This window comes from Giraffa tippelskirchi, chromosome 7 (genome assembly GCF_054371585.1).
Source record: "Giraffa tippelskirchi isolate mGirTip1 chromosome 7, T2T-mGirTip1v1.2.pri, whole genome shotgun sequence".
NCBI lineage: Eukaryota > Metazoa > Chordata > Mammalia > Artiodactyla > Giraffidae > Giraffa > Giraffa tippelskirchi.
In genome coordinates, this window is record NC_137281.1 from 54,522,231 (window position 1) to 54,539,585 (window position 17,355).

A 17,355-nucleotide genomic window follows, 5' to 3' on the forward strand; every position below is an offset into this window, starting at 1 on the left:
GTGGAATACATAACAGCTCCAAGCGAATGCACAGAGACCCAGCTCACGCACACAAGCTGTAACACTTGTCAACAAACACTAGTTTTGGAAAGAGGCCTCGTCCTGCGTGGTGTGTGTGTGGGGGCATGGGGTGTGTGTCTGTGGGGGGGGGGCGTGGTATGTGTGTGTGTGTGTCTGCTGAAAGGTGCTGTCTTTAAACCCTAAGTCATAACCAGATCTGTACTCTTTCTGGGAGAAAACACCCTTTGCCTGGAGGCTGGGAATGTGACTATTGAGATGAATCAGAGAGAAGAGGGGGGCGGAAAACAATACCTGTGTCTCCAACTCCACAGCTCTCTGGGGAGACCTGCTTTGCAGAGGCTTGGGGGAGCGACCCAGACCCAGCCAGAGCCCACAGCCAGCTCCCCCAGCACCGAGGGTGGCTGATGTGTGGGGTGACGTTTTCCTGAACTCTCGCACTCCTTAACGGGGACTCCGGATAGCTGAGGACACGGAGCCCTGGCATGGCCTACAGAAATCACAAGGGCGAATCTGACCCCTCCCCAGGCCTGCTCTTGATTGAATCCTGTGCTCTAGGGTCTCAACCCCTTTTTTCTGCAAAGGCCAGAGAGTGATAACTGAGGCCACGTATGCCCCGAATGTTTGCCATCAACGCTGCCCATAAGGGGAACACCAGTACTCCTGGGACGGATGGCTTGAGAGTTAGTGTCCTATCCCAAGGTGGAGTTGGTAATAAAGAACCGGCTGGCCAGTGCAGGAGACATAAGTGACACGGGTTCAATCCCTGGGTCGGGAAGATCCCCTGGAGAAAGGAATGGCAACCCACTCCAGTATTCTGGCCTGGAGAATTCCATGGACTCTATAGTCCATGGAGTCGCAAAGAGTCGGACACGACTGAGTGACTTTCATTCCCTCACTCCAGTATTCTTGCCTGCAGAATCCCAAGGACAGAGGAGCCTGGTGAGCTACAGTTCATGGGGTCACAAAGAGTCAGACATGACTGAGCGACTGAGACATAGGAGTCTCACACGACTGAGCATAGGGGCCAGGTGTCCTGCTTCTGGCCCTGGATCCTGCCAACTTATGAAGACATTTTGCACAGGTCGATTCACATCTCTAAGCTTTGAGGAGTAAAATTAAGGCCCTACCTAAGGGGACAGTTGAAAGAGAAGCCAGGGAGGTGGTACAGGCGGCATTTGTGAGAGCGAAGACTCTAGATGTAACCTGCTCAGGAACTTTGTCATTTCTGTTTCGCTCCTTCACTCTCTCCCTGTGCTGAACCAATGTTTGCTGGCTGTTTACTGTACGTGCCAAGCTTATGCTTTCCCGTGTCATCCTTTGTTACAATTGGGTGGGAGGCAGGCTGTCATGACCTTCATCTTAGGGGTTAAACTGAGGCTTCGCAAGGTAACCCATTTGTTGAAGGTCATTCAGCTCCTACAGGATGGAGGGAGCAACGGGAAAGAGTGCTACCTCAGCCCAGCGGCAGTGCTTTTAAACCCCATGCGGTATTTCCATCTCTTTCCCTTGCATCCTAGAAGTGAGTCCAGAATCGCCTCTGTCTTCACTTGGCAAATCTGTTTACTGAGGTCTGTGTTAAATAGTACACAGACGTCTGTGGGTAGGGGGAATGCGGTCTCTTTCACCTGTTGACAACACATCACAGCAACCAAAACAGCAGGAGCAGGGCAGGACCAGGAGCAGACACCTTCAGCAAACTAGATCAGGTGACAGGCTACCTATGTACACGTGCCTGTATATGGGTCACGTGTATTTCATGTATGTGTACACGACTTAACAACCCAACAAAACATGTATATTATGTGTATATCTACACACACATACATGCATGCACATCCACATTGTTTTTCTTTTTTTCTTTAATCTGCACTATCATTGTCCCCATTTCATCTCTAAGGAAACCAAGGCTCAGAGAACCTAAGTACCTGGCTCAGGATCATATAGGAATAACTGATGAGCCAAGTTTGATATAACAATCTGTTCGAATCAAAGCTATTGCTCTGGAAAGAAAAAAAGAATTAAAATTAAGGCAAACAAAATACTTTCATGGTGCCTCTATGTCACTTGAGGATTTACATAACTGTTTCAAGTATATGGTTTCATTTAAACTTGGTGACAATCTCGTGAGTAGCTATTACTGATACTGGTGTCGAGTATTTATCCGACCCCTATTTTGCAAATGACGGAATCATGGGGCCGGAGGTGATGTGATTTGTCCAGGGGGCAGCAGCCAACAGCAGGGGTTAGCGGTTGCTTAGTTTCTAAGCTGTGTCCGACTCTTTGTGACGCCATGGACTGCAGCCTGCCAGACTCCTTTGTCCATGCGGTTTCCCAGGCAAGAATCCTGGAGTGGGCTGCCATTTCCTCCTCCAGGGGATCTTCCCGCCGCAGGGGCTGAACCCGCGTCTCCTAAGTCTCCTGCTTTGGCAGGCGGTTCTTTACCAGTGCGCCACCCCGGACGCCGACAGGGGGACCTGGGACCAGAAATGGTCTCATCGTGTTTCCCTTGCTCTGCTCAGTGGCTGCGTGAGCCCCCGTGCACCGAGACGGTCCTCCCGCTGAGCCTCTCAGAACCGCCAGCCCCCTTCCTGGACAAACAGTCGAGCGCGCACGCGGAGGGACCCCCATCCTGTAACTCCTCTGCCAAGTGAATTCAGACAGCGTTCTCTGTGCCGCTTCTCTCAGGGCAAGCGGGGAGAGCTTTGCAAAGCTGTTGGCAGCAGCCGCTCATCGGAGCTTCTGCAGTCAGAACGAATGACGGCCGGAGCCGGCCCCGAATCCCAGGACCCCCAGGTACGTGTCCCGGCGCCAGGGCTCCGAACGCTCCTTCTTCCTCCTGCGCGGACCCTCTTCAGTGAGAGAGAGAGAGGCTAGCACCCACCCCCGAGCTGATAGGCAGAGCCTGGAGGGCGGAGAGGGAGAAATAAATCCTGACTCAACCAGAAGGATTAGAAAGTCACCTAGCATGAGCAGAATTCGCACTCCACAAATTTTTCTCGACTGAGTAAATTTAAAGAAATAAAACTAGATTGAGCATGCGTTTAATACTGGCTGCTATCTTTTGCTCGGCTCTGCTCAGTGGCTTGTTAAATATGAAAAGATTTGCCCTGCGAGGAGGCATGGAGAGAGGGGAGCGCTGAGGGACCCCCCCCTCTGCCACCCTGCCCCTCCTCTTCATAACCTGGGTGAGATGGGGACCCTGCCGCCCGAGTGCCCTGGTCTTGTGTGCACAAGTCTCAAACACGATCACCGGATCACCGCTGTCTCTTAATAGAAGGTGTGATATAAAAAGCTCATTCGAGATGCCAAGAGTTTCCCTTTTCTGACCCTGGCTGCCTGAGAGGCAAATTGCATTAGAAAATGACATGCCATTCATCTCGTGAGTACTTGCAGGAACATTTAGCTAATTAAATGATTAATAAATTTAACACTGCTTTATAATTTCATTTAGCTGCGTTGGAGATCGCACGGTGAGCTGCGTATGCACCGAATGAGATTAGGTGGGAGTGAGGGTTTCGGAGGCTGCCCTGGTAATTGAGATTAGTCTATTACTACGGTGACCTTTTTAACTTTTATATTCTCTTGTTAAAGCGAAATAAAATTTTATTCACTTTTAAGGAATATTTACTTAGAGAAATTTACATGAAATTAAAGAAACACCAAGCTTGGAAGCCTACTGGGGCAGAATCCATGCACTATTTCCTTTTTAATTTTCAGAGCCCCTTTAGGAAATTGTTCCTGAGCTGAATGGAAGCAGAGTGAAGACCGGGTGTGTTTTGGGGCAGTTTTTATTCATTCATTCATTCATTCATTCAATGAATGCCGCGTTCCTGCTGTGCCCTGGGCACACACTTCTAGGCCCTTCTTCTAGCAAACACGACCTAGGCCCCGGCTTTCCCAGAACTTTCAGCAGAAAAATATAGACGAGAGGCAAATGAATAAACAACAAAAGAACAGAGGCCGATAGTAAGCACACGGCAGAGAACGAGAGAATCTCTCTTCAGAGGTGACAATGACGCTGGGATCTGAATTATAAAAAGCAGTCAGCCATCAAAAGCTCAGAAGGAACAGCATGCCTGAACAGAGGAGACGGAGGGTGAAGGTCCCCAGAGGTGAATTTGGTGCATCTGAGGAGCAGAAAAGATGGTCAGGCTGGGAGCTGGGAAACTGGAGGAAGCCAGAGGTGATGCAGCAGACGCAGGGAAGGGCAGACTAGATAGGGAGGCCATGCCGGACCACAGTGACGAGTCTGAACATCTTTAAGCAGGCGAGGCAGGAAGTCAGCAGAGGGTTAGGGGCACTGACGCTGTCAGTCAAGTGATTCCATCTAAACTAAGGGCTTAGCCGCCATTAAGAGAGCGGCTGGGGCTTCCTCCTAAGTTTTTTAAGAACAAAAGGACTGGTTTTATTTCCCTCAACTTCAGCCTCCTTTTTTTTGTTTTTTTGTTTTTGGTCTTTTTGACTTGTGGGATCTTAGTTCCCCGACCAGGGATCGAACCCATGCCCTTGGCAGTGAAAGTGCTGAGTCTTGCTGCTCATCAAATAAAAATACTAACTGAGGTTTTACTATGTGCTGGATGCTCTGGAGACGGGATTAATCTTGACTGACTCTAATGTAGTCCTCCGTCCTACAGGCCTGCAGAGAGAGGAGAGTTTGGGCCATTTTATCCAGGAAGACAGTGAGGCAGAGGTGATGAGACTTGCCCGAGGGTGCATGGCTCAAGTGTCAGAGCTGCGAATAAACTCCAGAACTGAGCTGGTGTGGTTCGTAAATTGAGAGAAGGAAAGATCAGTTTCCTTCCTGATGAAATGAGCTAAAAACTGCATCTTAACAGACGCCTGAGTAATTCTGTTCTGTCTTGCTGGGCTGTCCCGCCAAACGGGTTTGGAATTTGCTGTTGCAATCTGTTGCTCAACCACATTCTCTGGGATCTACTTTGCCTAGTTTCTCATCCAGGGATATTTACCCCGAATTCCCCCTAATATCTTAAGTTAATATACATACACAGAGACTGTCTGAAGAAACGCCTGGGGCCGTTTTACCAGGGGTCACGTGCTGTTCTTCTGGAATGAGGACCGATTCCTCAGAGTGCTGCAACAGTCAAAGGGCTTCACTCTTCTGACACTCGCTCACATCGTGCAAATCCACATGTCTAACAATTCCAAGTTTTTGCTGTTAGTGGCTGTTGATTTTTTTCCCCCACCTCCTACTAGCCCATGGAGGAGATGAAATAAAAGGTCTTCCTTTCAGCAAGTGTTTAAACTACAGAAGTTTCCATTTCAGGTAATTGCGCATACATCCCTTGGATATTCTTAAGACTTTGAACACATACACTCCCTTAAAATTTGAAATCCTCTGATACCTGCCGTAAACTCTCAAATTTGTGAGCAATTACCTTTGTAAGCAGTGTTTCTGGAAAATAACATCTGTGTGTGATTCACACTTTTTTTTTTAACTTGTTAATTGTCTGGTTGTTAACTCTGACTACTAACTAATCTTATGATCTTACCAAGCTTCAGAATTTTCAATTCCTCCTCCAATGTCTTCTACCTCGCGTGCAAAATTTGGACACACCTGTGTAATTAAAATATTTTCTGCTTAAAAAAAAAATCCCAGTCTGTGAGGCTTACAGACAGTTCCATTAGCACCTGCTAGTAGTAACAGATGAAGTAATGAGTAGCAAGAACACACACATGCTAGTTTTGAAGAAGGGGTGACCTGCCTGATTTTCTAGAAACTGCAAGCTCAATATTTTACTCCTTTATTCTTGATAATGTGTAATATGACTATGTGAGTTACAAGTGCTTAGGTGCTTTAAGCATTTCCTTCATCTTCATGAGATGTTCAGAAGTCACCAGAGAGATGTCAGCCGAGATTCTCTTTAAGCTGAACTTTTCCCTCCCTTCTTCCCTTTTCTTTCTCATACATATCAGTCCACTGTGACCCTGATGCTACACTGGGCAGTGATGATAAGAAGAGAGAGAATTCTGGCTTCCTAGGGGTTTACAGTATAGCCCTCTCTCTCCAAAATGTGACCTATGGAGCATCCTCTTTGGCAGCTCCTGGGAGCTGGTTAGGGACGCAGAATTCACGTTCCATCTCAGACGTCCTGAATCCGAGTCTGCACTTCCAGGAGGACCCCTAATTGATCTGTGTGCACATCAGAGTCAAGCAGGAACTGCTGGAGACCCCCAGGTCAGAGGTCTGTCACTGGGGCAGGCGGGCCACAGTCAGGCGGCCACCTGGTTTTGCTGTTGCTGCTGCTTGTCAGCTTATCACTGTCTGTGATCTGGGAGTGTTTTTTTTACATTTTTAAATGGTTACATTTTAAGTGGCTATATGACTCCTTACCTCTATTTTAACAGCCTCCATTTTGTCTCTTGGACTGCAAACTCTATAAACTCTTTACTTCCTGGCTTTTTAAGCAAAAGTCTGCTGACCCATTTTGGAATCTAGATGAATCCAGAACCCAAGGTCTGGATGAAGGCACAGAGGAAAGATATCTTTTGAATAAGCATGGTACCATGACACTGAAAATATCTGTCAAACTACCATATGTCAGATTCAGGGGGACTATATATTTTGCTTTTTGCTGTCTGCTTTTACAAAAACCATCACATATACTCAACAGGAAAACTGGCACTGAGAGCCTGTATCCCGGAATAAATGAACTTGCAAAAGCTACAACTGCAATGTGAATTTCACAGCTCACACTCAGAGATCCACCAGCTCCTAAAAAGCAGTACTCAGAATCAGAACCACCCTAAAATATGAAAATTAGTGTAGTTAGTTTCATCAAGGTTCATATAAAAGTAACAAATAGCAAACTAAAGATTGCTGTTTTGTCACACACACCCATCTGCAAAAGGGCAAGAGCTGTGTTTTTAGATGTTACAAACTTTTTTAGTTTTTCCAAATTTAGAAAACACAACACTGCCATTTGCTTTCCCCATCATCTCAAAAAAAGAGTGGTTACATCCCTTTGACTGAATTAATGTTTTTGGCACCGAGATTTATTTTTTAATACTATATATCCTTGTCTATCTGTGAGGGGTGGATTAAACTAAGTGAACACAGTATGGGGCTAATGTTGAGGATGGATAAGGACAAAAAAGAAGAGGAGATGAGAACTGAAATCAGAGCGGAGAGGCAGGAAGAAGCAAGATCAGATGATCTTCCGAGAAAGAGGCTCAAATAGGGAACAGGGGACAACGTTTCCACAGGCTCAGAGTCCAACTGACAATAAATAAATGCTTGCTGCGCTGGACGAAATTGAAAGGAGCGAGCGGGTGTGGATTTGCAGTAGCAAGACCCAAGGTCCCCACCTGTCATACCCTGTAGGGGCTCTGAGGCTGAACAAATGGGAGCCTGTCACTGGAAGGTCATCTGGGATGCTTCCACTCCGCTGCTTAGAACAGGGGCCCAGGGGAACCAAGGCTCTCTGGAGTGGGGCTCAACGCTTTGCTCCCTTCTCTCCCGAGCACCACGTGGAGCATGGTCATGGCTAGCATCGAGGATGACAGGGACAACGGTGTGGACACCAAGAGGCCTGGAAAAAAAAAAACGACTCAAAGCTGAGGGGCTGTCCCTCGGCCAAGAGCAATGCCCTTGAGTGTAGACTGCGACCTGCTCTTTATTTGAAAGCATCGCACTGAAAGAGCAGACACTCAAAGCAGAACAAAACAAAAACAGATGAGATGCAGGTCGGCTTTCGCTGACTTCTGAATGGTACTGGCAGGAACGAAGCCAGGTACATAATGAGATTAAGGCCTGTGATGATTCCCAACTTAATGATTAATGTAGTTACAGCGAAAGTCAGGTTCTCTACTGCCTTTCAGGGAGGTAACTGGTGTGCAGGGATTACCAGCACTGTTGCCCAGAATAACACACAGTCTGAACTTCCAGAACCACCGTGACTGTGGGCTGCTCCTTAGGGATCTCTGTAGAATGGCAGAAGCCACCGCCCGGGACATCTCCCCAACACTTAAATACCCACAGACACAGAGGGGCTTGGCACAACTGCCCTCTCACTCAGAGGGCTGCTCAGAGTGCCTGAACAGACTCTTCACCTTCCAGAAAAATCACACAGGGGCCTTTCAAACCTGGTGAAGGGAAGCCAGATAGGGTGGGGTTCAAATCCCTGCACTGGTACTTCTTAGCCCGACACTTCTCTTCACTGGGTCTCAGTTTCCTCCTCCTTAAACGGGATTTTTAGGAGGTTAAATGTGAAATACAGCAAGGTCCTGACACAAAGTACGTACGTGCTCAGTGGATCTGGGGTTTTCTTGTCTTGTGCTTAAAGAAGCCAGGCCTGTGCTCATGGGATACATGCTGCCTAACTGCTTTCTGGCTTTACCCAGGTATCCTGTATTCTCCTTTTTCCTAGAGGCACCTCCTCCAAGAAGTCTCCCCTGATGCTCTCAGGCTAGGAGCCGTCCCCTCTTTCCACTGCCTCCTGAACCCTGGGATGACGTCTATCCGTACTTTTAACTCAAAGAATGGAACCAAGCTCCTTGCGGTTCTGTCTCCCTGGGAATGACCTCAGAGGAGTTGCCTTCATCTGGGCCCCAGTGCCGGCCCCTCCCAGACACATGAAAGGTGCTGGAAGTCAGCTGAACTGGAAAAGAGTGGCCTGTGTTCTGCATGCAATGAGCTGCACTTATGGTTTTCTGCTCTCATGGGGCATGGGTGGGCAGGTGCTTTTACAGCTCCTGTTTCTGCCACATGGCTTTGCCTCCAAGCCACTCCTCTGCTCTCAGCTCAGGAAGAAGCCTATTCAGCTCGGACTCCAGCTTTGGTCCAGCTGGCCTGTGCCCTGCCCGGTCCCATCCATCATCTGATCTGTCAATATGGGTCAGCGATTCCTGCTCCCTGGGGCCAATGGCCTTGCATAGCGCAGCGATGCAAACAGCAGTTCTAAGGCAATGTGGAAAGACATGAATTTCCTGACTGTCTTCTATAGGAAAAGGTAGAAGACAAACTTCTCAGTGGTACTGGAGGAAATAGTCCAAGGTGCATGGCGAGACCAAGGCCTTCCATGACCCCAACTCATGATTAATTTGGTGCCAACAAAATCGAGTTTTCCCCCCTTATCATAGGGATCCTTTGTTGGCTTTTTAAGACTCAACTTAGACACCTTCCACTATTCACATGGGGTACTTCATGGCTAAACCAACAGAAAAGATAAATAAAGGCAATTCCCAAATCGCAGAGAAGAGGATTCTAATCATGTTCGAGTCAAAACTTCAATGTCAAGGCAGGAGGCCAGGCTTTTTCTTGCAGTTACAAGAACTACAGGATCACACAGACCCATCAGATGGCCCTGGTGGGTCAGGGGCCTGTCAGGCAGCCCGAAGGGTGTTCTGAGACCAACATAAACCCAACAACAAACAACCGATTTGCTTCCTTGAACACCCGGCCTGGCCTCCATGTCCTGCCTTATGTTGGTTAGCCCCGGCTCGCTCACTCCTGAATCTTCAGACAGTTACGCCACCGTTTGAAGTGAGCCGGAAACTAGCCCTCAGGTGTGTACTGGCCACATGCAAACCCACGTGTCTTCAGCTTGGATGCTAGCCACGCAGGAGGAGGGACACCGCCCGCGACGCCGAGGAGTGCCGGACCCACTGTAACCGGAGGTGCCCGTGTTCCCGGAGCCCAGGAGAGATGAGAACCTGGAGATTTGGGAGAGTGGACCCCACGCCTGCTTGACTGATGTTTCTAACGCCCTCCCGGTGCTCTCTGCAAAGGGAGGACTCCTCACTGCAAAGAGACCCCAAAGACAGTGACAAGTCAACAGCCGCAGGGAAGACTGCTCCAGATTTCGAGTGATTCCTGGAGGTGGGGACGCAGGACGTGGCGCCACTTTCACAGTTAACTCTGTAATATATAGAAAGCCAGGGCCGCGCTTTCTGGGGAAATCAGTCTTTCCTCCTTAACGTGAAAGGGACAGATTTATACATTTAATAAATGTGCCAACTGCAGGCTGACTTTTATAAAATGACAAACTTTAAAAAGGGGAAGTGATTCTTTGTGGAATGTCGTACGAGGCCTCCGATCAGAGAGAAATGGAAAGGGCTGAAAACCTAGAGTGAAAAAGTCTTCTCTATCAGTGATGGCAAAATGAAGTCCGGCAGGCTGAATCTGGCCTGTGGATGTATTTTATTTAGCTTGCTCCAAGTTGGCTCATGCCATGGATTCACTGCCAACATTTAGAAACTGGATGAGTCCATATTTCCAGGTTCTCTGGAAAAACAGGAAGTTCTAGCAAAAATGGACTGATTTCTACTTGGTAGCATTCAGTTGGCATTTAATAATGGCTGGCCCTATAAAGAGGGCATAGACACAACCCATGACAAACTTTCCACTGTCTTTCAAATACCGGCGACATGGGTCTGGAGGTATTTATAATCTCATTCGTTTATTCTACTTGACTGGGACCTGCAGGTGTCTGTGCTATTCTACACTTGATAACCGCTACATACGAACAGGTTTTTATCTCCAAGTTCCTGATGCATGAGTCACACATTTAGCGTGCATCTCCTCACCTCGAAACATGAAGGCACTGGAGGACAAAGTTCGGGGCTCCTGGGTGATACAGAGTTATGTTCCCGTAACTCTCTGGGCTGGGGAAAGGATCTCTTCTACCAGTAAAGTGAAGAGGCATCTTCACTTTCCATCTTCAACTAGAGGGAGCCGGAGCAGAACTAGTCGTGGTGCAACTGGATTATCACTGGGGAATCACACCTGCTAGTGTTCTCAGCTGCTTAAACCCTTGACCAGGGAAATATGTTCTTTCTGGGTTCCCACAGCAAAGATGAGGGGACCCTTTTTGCCCATACATGTGATGTAACTGGCTGATGGGATGCGAAGATCCCCTTTCAGTGGCGTGGACAGGTGGATAAATGGATGGATGGGTACAAACCTCTTGTATGAATGCTACACTCAACACTCTGCAAGATGGCAGGCTGAGTGCAGAGGGGGCATCTGTGCCAGTGGAACCACTGTGAGGCCAGGGCTGGTCACTGGCCCTCTGCCCTAATCCACTGGCTGTGGGCCTCAGTGCAGTCTGTGGCTGGATGCCAGTGGACGAGAAGTCCATACTGCAATATGGGCAGGCAGATTATCTGTAGACTTAAAACTAAATGCTTGTTGATTTTTCAGGCTGAGCTCCATTGTAGCTGATGGGGAGCCAGTAGAGACCATCCCATAAATAGGGAGCTAAGTGATTCACATCCACTCCTAACAGAAAAAAAGGGAACCTAACCAACAAATGTTTACAAAGTATTCTCTTCATGTGAAATGTTGAACTGAAATGGATGTTTGCTGAACAAAAATCAGTGGACTATTAACAAAACATTAGTAAACTGAATCCAACAATGCATAGAAAGACTTATATGAGATGAATGGAATCTATCCCAGTTATGCAAGGCGGGTGCAATATTCAGAAATCAATGTAATCTACCACGTAGATTACTGAACAAAAACTTATATCAACCGAGACATAAAGAGCACATAATAAAATCCAACACCCATTCATGATTTTAAAAAAACTCTTAGCAAATTAGGAATAGAGGATAATCACCTCAACAGAGTACATCTTTAAAAAAAAGCAAAACAAAAAAACAAAACCTATAGGTGACATCACCTTTAACGGTGAAATAATAAATGATTTTTCCCCCTAAGACCAGGACAAAAGCAAGGATGTCTTTTTCTCTTACTCTCATTCAATATAGCACAGGAAATTTTAGCCATGGCCATATGGCAAGGAAAAGAAATAGGTATGCATACTGGAAAGGAAGAAATAAAACTCTATTTGCACTTGAAAAGACTGATTACAGAGAAAATCCTAACGAATCTCAGAATAAAACAAAACAACACTTCTAGAACTAATAAATGAGTTCAGCAAGGTCACAAGGCGCGGGTTTGAGGGTTCAATCCTGGGGTCAGGAAAAGCCCCTAGAGAAGCAAATGGCAACCTACTCCGGTATTCTTGCCTGAGAAGTCCCATGGACAGAGGAGCCAGGCAGGCTATAGTCCATGGGGTCATGAGAGAGTCAGACATAAGAGCTAGATCAACACATAAAATCACATTTCTATATACTAACAATGAACATGTGGAAATTGAAATTAAAAACACAGTTTTACTGACAATCACCCCAAAGAAAATGCAATACTTACGTATACATTCATTAGGCGTATGTTTAGTAAATGGAGTGACATGCCAAGTCCATAGCATAATAAAGACGTCCATTCTCCCCAAGCTATAGGTTTAATGAGATTTCTATCAAAACTGAAGCAAAATCTTTGGTAGACACAAGTATATTCTAAAATTTATATGAAAATGCAGACATTAGAGTAGCTCAAAGAACCTTTATAGAAATGAATACAGTGGGAAAAACCCCTTTATTCAACATCAAGATTAACTTAGCTACAATGACCAAGACAGTGTATAACTGGCAGAATGACAGACATATAGATAAATGAAACAGAAGAGGGAACCCCAAAACTGACCAACACAAATACGCTCAACTGATTTTAGATAAAATTGCAAAAGCAATTCAATGGTGGAAGAACAGAATAGTTTTTCAACAAATAGTGTTAAAATAATCAGCTATCTGTAGGCAAAAAAAAAATATGAACCTTAAACAGCTTCATACCTTACACCAAAATTAACAAAAGTTTTATCATGGACATACATCTAAAATGTACAATAGTAAAACTTCAGGGGGAGAGGAAGGAGAAACTCTTTAGGATCTAGGGCTAGAAAGAGATTTGACAATAGAAACTTGATCCATAAAGGAAAAAATTACTAAACCGAACCTCATCAAAATAAAACTTTTCTTTTGCAAAAACCCATGCGAAAAGGATGAAGAGGCACGGTACAGAATGGGAGAACATGTTTGTAAACCCCATATCCAACAAAAGCCTAGTGCCTAAAATACAGAAAGAACTCTAAACAACTCAACAGTAATAAAATAAACAATTCAATTAGAAAATGGGAAAAGTCATGAATAGACACTCCACCGAGGAAGAGACACAGATGGCAAATACACACATGGCAACATGTTCAACATCATTAACCATCAGGAAAATGCAAATTAAAAACCACAATGAGATATTGCTGCGCACTTACCAGGATGGCTAAAATAAAAAATAGCAACAACACCAACTGCTGGTGAGGATACAGAGAAGCTGAATTACTCACACCTTACTGGTCAGAATGTAAAATTATACAGAAAAACTCGACAGTTGCTTATAAAACTAAACTAAAGTCAACTACACAACCCGTTGACTGCACTCATGGGCATTTCTCCTAGAGAAATGAAAACTTGTGTTCACACAAAAACCTGTTCAAGAATGCTGGTAATAGCTTTACTCTTAACAGCCAAGTCTAGACCCAACCCAGACTTCCTTCAATGGGGGAATGATTAAATGAACTATGGTTCATGTGGAATACACCACAGAATACTTCTCAGCAATAAAAATGAACAGACTAGTGACACATGCAATAATCTGGGTAAATCTCTGGGAAATGATGCCAAGTGAAAATAGTCAATCCTAAAGAGGTCACAGTGCTTGCTGCTTCTGCCAGGGGCTCTGATCTAAGCACTAGGGGCTTTGTTCAATTATCTTCACTCCCTTAAGTTCTAAGAGGGCAAGGCCCACACCTATCTTTCTGACCGTCTGATTCTCGAGACTTCCCATCATTTGAACCAAGTTGCCGAACACGCAGTCACTGAATGAATGAGCCCCCGTTTAAGTGTACTGGCTACTCTATCTCATTTTAATATTGATGCCAACTCTGAAATGGCCATTATCACCATTTAACCCCAAGGAGAGTAGGGGACAAAGTTTCCAAGGGGTTAAATGGCCTGCTTAAACTATGAGCTAACCATGAGTCTTCAAGACTTGTTATGACTCTGAACCTCAAGACCTGGCCACAGTGCTACACAGGTGAGCCACGTACGTGTGCTCAGATACAGCAGCACACGGCAATAAGAGCCAGTTCTTATACAGAAATACAGGATAGTACATTCCCATCACAGAATGAACAGCGCCGATATCAGAAGATTCTGAGAACGGAAAACATGGTAGGTTAAAGATGGGGCCTCATGGGAGGTCTCTCTGGTTAAGAGAGCATCTTCAGGATCAGGCTGATACCCTAAGCAAAAATGACTCACTTATAAGAAATATCAATGTCAGTGGCTTCCTTTTTTTTTTTTTCTTGTGTATTATGTTTAAGGTAACATGATCCAAGAATGTATTCAACTAAATTCTAAGTCAACTTTCTTTCTACTTCTTTAGAAATGCAGGTTACCTGAATATATGAGATAAAATGGAGCATGCTACTTCGGTTAAAAAATTCCCAAGCTCTATCCATGTTTATTTGGTAAAAGATGTGTACGTTGGAAAATGCATTTACTTCAACGTTTAGCTTCTGCCCGCTGACTCGTGGTAGCAGACATTTTATAGTAAAATTATACGGTAACATGGGCTTTCCTTGTAGCTCAGTTGGTAAAGAATCGGCCTGCGATGCAGGAGACCCAGGCTCATTTCCTGGATTGGGAAGATCCCCTGGAGAAGGAAATGGCAACCCACTGCAGTATTCTTGCCTGGGAAATTCCATGTGCAGAGGAGTCTGGTGGGCTACAGTCCATGGGGTCACAAGAGTTGGACATAACCGAGCGACTAAACCACCCCCATACAGTGACACTGTAGAAAGTGGTGATTTTACTAAATGTCCTTCAACAAATTATATTATTCTTCATACAGATATTCGATTACTCTAATTGAATGTATTCTTCAATACTTTATAGTTTGGTTAATATTTTGAAAGAAGTCTATTTCCATCTTTAATTACTACTAGTATAGGGAAAATCAGTTGGTTTGCCAACCTTTCAAATTTTCTTATTGCTAGTTATTTTTACTATAGCATTTTAACTTCTCTAGGATTTTAATTATGTACCTTTAAAATAAAGAACACTTTTTGCATCTTTTTTTGGTCTCATTAAAGACAATATGAGTACTGATGGCTATACTGAACATTCTTGTCTAGTTTCTGATTTAAATGGAAGGCATGATTTTGTGCTTTCATGGTTTAAAATATCTGGAGTAGATTTTTAATAATATCCTTGACTCTATTACAAGAGATTCCGTCTCTCTCTAGCTTACTTAGTGGTATTTGTTGTTGTTTTGGTTGATTAGTCAGTTGGTTGGTTGGTTTTACAGTGGCTATTGAATTTAAACAAATGACTTTTTGGCATCATTGACAGAACCATAAAATTGTTCTTCAATTTGCTGCTATAATAAATTACACTGATAGAGAATAAAAACAATACGTAAATAAAGAAATGACATGAAAATTTAATCAGTTCTAGTAAATAATGCATTAATACCCTGTCAACAAGCTTCAACTCACAGAGTGGGAACTTTTAGCAAAATCTAAAAAAGCACTCATTTACAGGCAAATGCATCTAAAGAATGTTTTAAAAGATTTTCTTTAGTATAGAAATCAAGAATACTTTTTGAAGAATCTGGGGAAGATATTATGAATGGACTTGATAACATAAAAGTCAAAGGTATTTATTTTCCCTAAAAAACATCCTCTTTCCATTCAAGACCAAAAAAAAAAAAAAAAAAACCACACATGAAAACTCAGTAGCTGGTGCTCAAATCGTGTTACAAACAAGCAGCTGAAATGAACTGTGTTGAAGGAGCGCATCTGTGTCCTAAGTGGCAAGCGTGATGCCAGGCTCTCTTAGGTGCACGGTCCCGTTCCATGCTCCGAGCTCTCTACATGGAGATGAGCAGCAGCTCAGACCTGAAAAGTGATGGTTTGTGTGTATCTCCTGGGTCCCCCAAACAGCCTTTGCAGGCAGGTGCTATGAATTTCCCCCAGATAGCAGGTGAGGGAATTGAACTCTTAGAGAGGCTAAAGTGATTCTCCAAAACCAGCTGGCTGATAAATGGCTGAGCTGGGATGCAAACCCTGAGTGAAAAAGGACACCCCCTTTTGATGAATGCCAGCAGTCTGGTGGCTCAAAGTACGGGCTTCATGTCAGCAGACGGGGGCCTGAATCCCTGCTTAGGACCCCACGAGCTGTGTGCTCCTGTGCCAGTTACTTAACTCCTCTGTGGGATGATTAAAGCAACCAGGCACCTATATCACAGGGCTCCTCCAAAGCTCAAAGGAAGTACCACACACAAAAACCTAGGCACAGACTGTACAGCAGGCCCTCGATACATTTCAGCTAATATTCTGTTTATTATTATCATTATTTTTGATCATCATTAAAACTGTCTTTCTAACGGCTCTGAGTAAATCATCATGGGTATCAAGAAGAGAACTCCAACAGAAGCCACTCAAAGGACTCTCAGTAGCTAATAAAACCTAATAAAATCCGAGTATCCACTTTGCCAAGCCACCGAATACACCGCTGTTCAGGTAAGTCATAAAGTCTTCCCTGCAGCGGTTACAATGATTGATCCTCCGGCACAATTAAAATTCAAGCGATACGCTGACATTTTAATAGAACAAATAATTTAAACACACTTAATGTGTTAGGTGGTAACCAATTTTGTAACATATAAGGACAGATTTGGGAAGTTCCCAGAAAAAAAAGTGTAGAGAAAGGCTTCATCCAAGAGGATGAAGCAGATAAAGAAAATGGGACTGACACCGACAAGAGAACCCCAAAGCCACCCGGAGTGGAGCCAAATTTGCAGATCAGGCCCTGCAACAAACAGTCCCTTAAAATGTAAAGCAGTCACTGATCAATTAAAAATAAAGAAATATAATTATAAACACACACACAAATCTACAGGCTTTCTGTCTCTCTTTTCTGTCATCCCTAAAATATTATTAAAAATAACTGATCAAAGTAAGTCTTGCACTTCTATTACCCTTCAAAGAATGTTTTAAGAGAAACTGATTCAAAGAGGATGTGAAAAAAGAAATTGACCTTGGATTTTCATGATGAAACTTAAAATGAAAGTTATTTGCAAGAAAAAGTGAGATTCATGTCACCTCCTCCCAGATGCCCTCCAGGAATTTTCTAGGAAATGTCTAATGATCAGCTGCAGGGGGGAGAGACGGCCCTGGTTTGCAGCACTTGCCAGTTTCCATGGTGTAAGAATCCCCACCAAGACTGAACTCAAGACATGAACATGATGTCGCTGAACACAGGGGACGGGCTGGGTCTGCTCTTGCTGGCACACCACAGACGCATCGCTGCCCCAGCTTTCCATCTCACAGGCTTGTTTTGCGTGCTCTGAGGCACCTATCACCACCAGGAATCACCTTCACCCGTGTCTGAAGAGGAGCGCCACGAGTC

At 44.8% G+C, this 17,355-nt stretch overlaps 1 protein-coding gene and 2 long non-coding RNA genes across 6 annotated transcripts in view; 1 reads left to right on the forward strand and 2 right to left on the reverse strand.

Annotated features, from left to right (window-relative positions):
• WWOX (WW domain containing oxidoreductase) overlaps nt 1-17,355 on the reverse strand; it is a 918,690-nt gene that overhangs the window by 48,125 nt on the left and 853,210 nt on the right. The gene's annotated exons all lie outside the window — the stretch shown is intronic.
• LOC145514889 (uncharacterized) overlaps nt 1-17,355 on the reverse strand; it is a 67,237-nt gene that overhangs the window by 42,404 nt on the left and 7,478 nt on the right. The window lies entirely within an intron of this gene.
• On the forward strand, nt 1,415-12,885 carry LOC145514887 (uncharacterized). 3 transcript variants are annotated; one of them, XR_014060543.1, is made up of 3 exons: nt 1,415-1,540; nt 2,707-2,814; nt 8,409-12,885. It is a non-coding gene; the product is annotated as an uncharacterized LOC145514887 (long non-coding RNA). The 3 variants fall into 3 exon arrangements; XR_014060541.1 differs by lacking the exon at nt 1,415-1,540 and having other exon boundaries at nt 2,355-3,400; nt 8,409-11,649; XR_014060542.1 differs by lacking the exons at nt 1,415-1,540; nt 2,707-2,814 and adding an exon at nt 4,189-7,772 and having other exon boundaries at nt 8,409-8,589.